Genomic DNA, 8604 nt, shown 5'->3' on the forward strand with positions numbered 1-8604 from the left:
AAATGGAGATATTTCATGACTAAATAAGCTCCCTTCTGTGTAATTAATGTAGCATCACGCATTACTTAGAAACTTCATTTGTTAATGTAGATCCTAGGGCATCCTGAACCAGCAAGAAAGGACCCAGGGAACCATTTGACAATCCCATCCCTCTCCCTTCTTCCCAATTACTTGTGTCCTAGAAATTCTTAGAAAAGCTTCACGCTGGACAAGCTCTCTGGTTCGTCTGAGTCTATTTGACAATTGGATCCTTTGTGTTATCTCAATGATTATCTGACCCAGGAGACTGAGAAGGCATCATTGAAGACTCTGGCCTTAGTTAACTGCTTAAATATTTCCAGTGCAGCCCAGCAAATGTGGGCCTGAATGGGGAAGAGCCACCGAGGCACTGGATTGACTCTAAACAATCTTTCTTTGACCGAATCACGCTCGATATACTTGGATTCTTCAGTTTTCTGTCTGGCTTTTGTCTCAGCTCAGTTGGTCCCATAACTCTCTTTGATTGAAGAGTCAGGTTGTTCCTGCCTCTCCCCCAAATGTCTGGCTTTAACGTTAGTCCTCCATCTAGGACACAATTTTTAATGTTCATTCTGCTGAACCAGTTCCTTGCTTTCCCCTCTGGACTGCTTGTCAGACCTTGAACCCTGAGCACACATCAGGAGATCAGGAATATCAGTCTCAGCCAGGGGCTGTGCCTCATTTGTCACCTTTGTTGTTTGTTATAATTAGAAGGCTATCCAACTCTTTCCCTCAAAAGTACCTATCCTACAAAAGTCATTCCAAGGTACCCCCTTCCCAATGCTTTTTCCTAACCCAAACCCCCAGAGTGGAAGGTGGGTACAAATTCAGTAAATACTTTACCAGAATACTGGAATTTACTCCTCCAATCTCACGTGAGGATTTCTTATCTCTAGGTCTCCATTATAGTTTTCCTTTTGCAAATACAATAATTAATGGACATTAAATCTTTCTGATCTTCACTCCTATGTGGAATGTCCTGTCATCCAGAAAAAAAATCTTTGCAAGAAGCTTCCTTGATGAAGTGATGGTACTGGCTATGCTAATATGTTATTTAAACTCATGTAGGAATAATAGATATTCCATTAAACCATATCCATATACTCTCAAACTGATGAACAATTTATAATGAACACTGATATGCCTTAAATTATGCAGTTCATTGGATATTTGACAGTTTTATCATCTCCCAACTTCCACTTTGTATTCTGAAATTTCCTCTTAAGAATACTTTTGGGGGCTGGCCTGGTGGCATAGTAGTTAAATTTAGTACACTTTGCTCTGGCAGCCCTGGGTTCATGGGTTCAGATCCCAGGCACAGACATACACACTGCTCATCAAGCCATGATGTGGTGGTGTCCCACATACAAAATAGAGGAAGATTGGCATAAATGTTAGCTCAGGGACAATCTTCCTCAAGCAAAAAGAGGAAGATTGGTTAACAGTAGTTTCAGGACCTCTAGTTGCAAACCTTACCATGTTTTTAATAATAAAACAATTAACTTTGGTCAATAAACTCTAGCAGTACTTTATGAAGCTATAAGTCCTTGAAAGGCTGTGAATATTTTTGCTATTTTTACTTTGATAACAATGAATAATCTAATTGGGTTCTACAACCTCCTAAGTTTTAATCACTGGTAAATTGCATTGTGAAAATCCTATGTAAACATTTGTTGAAAATGTGATGCTAGCTAATAATAATACCTAATCTTTGGGGCTGGCCCAGTGGCGCAGCTGTTAAGTGCACATGTTCCGCTTTGGCAGCTGGGGTTCACTGGTTCAGATCCCGGGTGCGGACATGGTACTACGCAGCAAGCCATGCTGTGGAAGGTGTCCCACATATAAAGTAGAGGAAGAAGGGCATGGATGTTAGCTCAGGACCTTCCTGAGCTAAAAAGAGGAGGATTGGCAGCAGATGTTATCTCAGGGCTAATCTTCCTCAAAAAAAAATAATAATAATACCTAATCTTTGATAGCCATTTCCCAGTTTAAAATGGAATAATTTATTTTAGCTGATTCTGTTTTCTAAAGAAGGCATAGTCACAAACTCTGTGAAAATAATAAGTGTAACAAAGAGATTAAAAGCACGGATGCTGGACCCAGGCATGCTGGGATCGAATCCTAGCCCTGCCCCTTACTAGCAGGCGAATCAGACAAGTTCCCTGGTCTCTCTGTACCCACTTTCCCCATCTCTACAATAGCTAATAATAACACTTCCTCACAGGTAAATGAATTAGTCTGTGTATGTTAAATTCTTTAAACAGTGCCTGGAATGTAGTAAGCCCTCAATACCTGCTAATATTTTTAATACTACAAACACAAGCTCTAAAAGTGGTTTTTGAACTCACTGTTCAAAACTCCTATTCTTTCTAGTTTGTCTTTCTACCTTTTCACATGCAAAGACTTGTGCTAGACGCACGATGTAGGACAAATAGACTATAGTCAGACCTGGAAGGCTGGATAGAAATTTGGCAGGTGGCAATGTCAAGAAAGGTATGATGTGGCAATGTTTAAAGCAGAGAAATGTAAAGATTATGAATCTGTTACTTAAGTGAAAAGCATTTCAAATAATTTGACAAAACCAGAAAAATTGAGACACTTCTCAATTGTACTCTGGTTCTATAACTTTATTTCCTACGTGCAAAGAACAGCACCTTTCTGATAAAAAGACCAGACTTTATCAGAAAGTGTAACATTACTCTAGATGGGAGAGACATATCTTTATCAGGTAAAGGAGTTTTGTCTGAATTTTAGCCACGAATTGTCCTTGATCCACGATCAGTTTGCATGTTGGTGTCTTCTATCAGCGTACCCTGTGAGCTCAGTGTCTGCTGGTCTGAGATTACAGCAAGAATAAAGGTGAGTTTTGAGGATCCTACTCCCTATGTTTACCAATATAAACAGATACATAGAGAAATTTATGAGAGACTTGGGAATCTTTGAGACAGCAAGCAACCCACTTGGATCAAAACAATGAATGTTACTTTTACTGAGGTTGGTCCTATGTTCCCAGGCAGATGGAATAATATTGGCAGCAGATACCTCGCACGTGTTTGGGGCTTATACTTGGAACGGACCCATGATCAAATTTTCTCTCAGCAACCCTCAATCTTGTCTGGGAACATTTGACCACTGTGGTCCCTTGGGAATATTTCATGACACATTTAATCTTTCACAGATAGTAAACACAGTATTTTCAAGTCTTAGCTCCCTTATTCCCATTTGTCAAATCATTTAAAGGTAAATAGAAATAGAAGTGAAGCCATACCTGAATTATTCTTGGCTTAGTCAAGAGCTAGAGATATGATGTAGTTCTTAGTTTATGTTGATTGTCTTTGCCCAGATCACATATCTCAGGGAATAACTGACATAATTAAAAGCACAATAACCTCATTCAAAACAGTTCACTTGAGCACATGCACTCTATTTCAGTGATTTATGGATAACTTTGAAAATCAATGTTGCTCAGTCCCTCTCAAATCTTACAGATTGATCCTTGTGTAATTAGAGCAAATGCATCCAGTAACTGTGTTATAAATTAAAATTTTCTTTGAACAGATGATCTATTATGATAATTCAACAGTGCTGGATTTTTGTCACAATGACCCTGTATTGAAACGCTAAATACCTCTAGGAAATAAGATGACAAAAATATAAAAATGCCAACTATGTAGAGTTGTTTTATAGCTTTGCTAAATTTGGTCTCTACTTTGCCCTGATTTCCAAAATGAAGAACATTTCTGTGATTTTTTCCCCCTTACGTAAGAGGAGCAATTTTACATCATTTTGCTTTTAATTTTATGCTTACTTTTTACTCCCTAACTCCAAGCCCATAAAGGTAGAGACTTAAGGCATTGTGAGGCAGGGTTCAGGCCAGGACTTGGCACATGGCAGGGACAAAGAGGAGCTGGATTATTCGGTAATTGATTCACCATTCACAAATCATCACAGTAATGCACACACCAAATGAGATCATCTACAAGTAAAGATAGTTTTGTGGGGAATTGGTTAAATGTTTGAGATGTTTAACTCATGAAAAACACAGAAATTTATGTTGTTTCTGTTTCCTAGGATTGGCACATGCTTGGTAGCCTTATGCTCTAAAATTGGCATAGGAAAACTCTATGCCAAAATATTGCAGGCATTGTATTCAAATGAATTAATATTTATTGCTTTCTTAATATCTTAAAAAAATTCTTTGTGTTATCTAAATTGAAACAAAAACTTGGGATACAGAGCAATTGAGGCAATACCTGTTTAAAAGAAGACTGAAGACTTCAAAAGTATTTAAAGACTATACAAGATCGAAATATGAACATCAATTTTATTTCTATACTTTAGATATTAAAAATCTGAAAACGTATTTAAGAAAAAAATTCCATTTATGATAGCATCAAAAAGAATAAAATTGTTAGGAAGAAAGCTAACAAAAGAAGTGCAACACAAGTGCACTGAAAAATGTAAAATTGAATAAAATTGGAGATCCAAATGAATAGAAATAAATTCATGTTCATCATCAAAAGATTCAGTGCTATTGAGATGGCAAATACTCCTGAACTTGATCTACAGATGCATCACAGTCCCCGTCAAAATCCCAGATGCCTTTTGGACAAACTGATCCTAAAATTCACATGGAAAAGCAAAGAACCCAGAATAGCCATGATAGTCTTGAAAAAGAAGCAAGTTAGAGGAATCACACTTCCTAGTATCAAAACATACTGAAAAATTACAATGATGAAGACCATATAGTTCTGGTACAAGGACAGACACACAGTTCAGTGAAATAGAACTAAGAGCCCAGAATAAATCTTGACGCTTATTGTCAGTTGATTTTTGACAAGAGTCCCAAAACAATTTAATGTGGAAAGAATAGTTTTTCAACAAATGATGCTGAGACAACTCTATATCCACAAGCAAAAGAATAAAGTTGGACTTCTACCTCACACCATATACAAAAAATAACTCAAGATGGATCAAAGTCCTAAATTTAGAAGCTAAAACTTTCAAACTGTTAGAAGAAAACATAAGAGTAAACCTTTGTAGCTTCAGATTAGGCAATGATTTCTTAGGAAAAAGACCAAAAGCACAAGGGACAAAATTTTTGAAAAATAGATAAATTATATCACACCACAATTAAAAACATTTGTGCTTCCTGATCATCAATAAAGTCAAAAGACAACCCATGGAATGGGAGAAAACATTTGCAAATCATGTATCTTATAAAGGGCTTGTGTCCAGAATATCTAAAGAAGTCTTATAACTCAATATTAAAAAGACTAGTAATCCAAATAAAAATGGGCAAGGCATTTAAACAGACATTTCTCCAAAGAAAACAGAAAAATCACCAATAATCACGTGAAAACATGCTCAACATCATTAGCTGTTAAGGAAATGCAGATCAAAACATAGTGAGATATCACTTCACTTTCACTAGGATGGCTGAAACAGGAAAGATAGAAAATATCAAGTGTTGATGAGGATGTGGAGAAATTGGAATCCTCATGCATTGCTGGTGGGGAAATAAAACGGTGCAGTGACCTTGGGAAACAGTTGGGCATGTCCTCAAAATGTCAAACATAGAGTTGCGGATGGTCCAGCAATTCCACTTCTGGGTATATACCTAAGAGAAAAACAAAACATATGCCCACAGAAAAACTTGTACATAAATGTTTATACCAGTATTATTCATTATTCCAGCCAAACAGTGCAAGCAACCTGAATATCCATCAACTAATAAATGGACAAGTAAAATATGGTATAGTAATGTGGAATATTATTTGTGGGATAATATTAAAAACAAGTAGAGTACAGATACATGCTGCAACATGCATAAACCTTGAAAGTATTATGGTAAGTGAAAAAAGCTAGGCACAAAAGGCCACATATTATATGATTTCATTTATATGAAATGCCCAGAACAAGAAAATCCATAGACAGAAGGCAGATTAGTGTTTTCCAGGAGGTATAGATGGGGAAGCTAGTAAGGGAAGAATGAGGAGTGATTGCTAGTGAGCACAGAATTTATTTTCGTGGTGAAGGAAATGTTCTAAAATTATATAGTGATGATGGTTGCATAACTCCTTGAATATACTAAAAACCATTAATTGTGCACTTTAAAAATATGAATGTTTGGTAATCAAATTATATTTCCATAGAACTTGTTTATTTTTTTATTTTTTGGTGAGGAAGATTAGCCCTGAACTAACGTCTGTTGCCAATCTTCCTTGTTTTTTTGCTTGAGGAAGATTAGCCCTGAGTTATCATCTGTGCCTATCTTCCTCTACTTTATATGTGGTTTGCCGCCACAGCATGGCTGATGAGTGGTGTGGGTCTGCGCCCAGGATCTGAACCCACAAACCCAGGCCATTGAAGTGGAATGTGTGGAACTTAATCATTATACCACAGGGCCAGTCCCTCCATAGAACTTTTATTTAAGAAAAAAACCTCCAAGTTTTTTTCAAGCTTTATTGAGATACAAATGACATATAAGATCGCACAAATTTAAGGTGTACAATGTGATGATTTCATACCCATATATATTGAGAAATGACGCAATAAGGTTGGTGAACATCTTCATCAGCTCATATAATTACACTTTTGGTGTGACGAGAACAATTAACGTCTACTCTTTTAGAAACTTTCAAGTATATAATACAGGATTGTAAACTATAGTCAGCCCTGGTGGTCGAGTGGTTAAGATTCTGTGCTCTCACTGCCGTGGCCTGGGTTTGATTTGTGGTCAGGGAACCACACCAACTGTCTGTCACTTGTGCTGTGGCACTGTGTGTTGCTGTGATGCTTAAAGCTATGCCATTGGTATTTCAAATACCAGCAAGGTCGCCCAAGGTCACCCAAGCTCCCAAGAGGAGCTTCCAGATGAAGACAGATTAGGAAGAAGGACCTGGCCACCCCACTTCCGAAAAAATTGGCCATGAAAACTCTATGAGATGAGAGGATGGTGCAAAAAAGAATTAGCAGGCTTCAATTCTGCTATATATAGGCTCATTAAGAGTCAGAATCCACTCAAGGGCACGAACAACAAAAATTAACTATAGTCTTCATGCCATATATTAGATCCCCAGAGCTTACTCATAACTGGAACAAAAATTTGAGAGAAAGCCATGATTTTGGAGTTAGCTAAAATGGCACTAAGGAAAAAAAGACCAAGTATTTAAAAATAACAAAACAAATAAAAAAGCAGTTTACCATATCTATATGTAAATACTTTTGTACAGGTTTTTCTATTAATATAAATTTTAATTTCTCTAGGGTAAATAAGAAGTGGGGATTTTGAATCATATAATCATTTAACTATATAAGAAACTGTCAAATCATTTTCTAAGTGGCTGTACTGCTTTGCATTCCCACAAAGATGTGTGAGAATTCCAGCTGCTCTGAAACCTCATTAGCACGTGGAATTTTTAGTAATTTTTATTTTAGTCATTCTAATATGTGTAAAGTGGCATCTCATTGTAGCCTTAATTTGAACTTACCTAACAACATTTTTCATTTTCAAGGGCTAGATAAGACTGAATATTTTTGTATGTGGAAGGTCATTGAGTGGAAGGTTCTTGAGCAAGTAATAGAAGATAGCATATGTGTAAGTTTCCACGTAAGTTTCAACTTGCGCTCTGTTTAGTTCCCATTACACCCAACTCTTTAGCTGATTAAAATTTCCTAACACATCCCAGTATCTGGCATGATCCTTCCTGATCTAATTGCAAATCAAAATAATCTGTGAAGCTTTTAAGAAAAGAGCTACTGGGATCAGTCCAAAATCTACTGAAATGGATTCTCTAGTGCTTGGCTGTGATCGAAGTCTTTTGAAATGCAAAGGGGGATCTCCCATTGCAGAAACAGGACTGAGAAACACTGGGCTAGTAGTCAGCGGACTTGGAGTCCAGGAAGAGCCCCAACACAGTCACCTCATGGGCCATGTTGACGTAAACTCCTCCTGCCTCTATCCATGGTGACAGCCAAACTGGACACCTGCATGGGGTCTTCTCTGTGTTAAGAGAAGTGTGCACTTTACTCATTACCAGAACTGTTACTTATTTGCATGCATGACTGCACTAAATAATCCTAAATAAATGTGGTAATAGAGTGTGAATTTTATTTAATTTGTGAATTACTTGATGAAATTAAGCAGATATGCAAATGTGATGGTGTCTTCTTTACTCCTTTACAAAATGGAAGAAAGGAAATCCCATTTTTATGTGGTCTGACAACAGATTGATAAGAACAGTGAAAGATAAGAATCATCACGGAGACGTCTTAATAGCCACACTTTATAATTTATGCAACCTCAGATTATCTGAGTTCCTGCTTCCAAGCAGGACATATCCCAACCACCACGGAGCTACTTTTGCCATGTAAACCATGACCATTGGCACAGATGCATTCCATGTTAAGCACTGCCATCCTTCCTGTCCTATCTTCAATTACTATGGTTTATCCAGAAGTGATTATATTTTATCAAGTATGAAATTTCATAGTTATAAACATGTGTTGTATGATGTAACTCTTGTAATGTTCTTATAGTTTAATTTGCTCTGTGTCTCATATCTTCAGTTGGCAAAAAATGTA

The sequence above is a fragment of the Equus przewalskii genome, chromosome 7 (genome assembly GCF_037783145.1).
Source record: "Equus przewalskii isolate Varuska chromosome 7, EquPr2, whole genome shotgun sequence".
In the NCBI taxonomy this organism is placed as follows: Eukaryota; Metazoa; Chordata; class Mammalia; order Perissodactyla; family Equidae; genus Equus; species Equus przewalskii.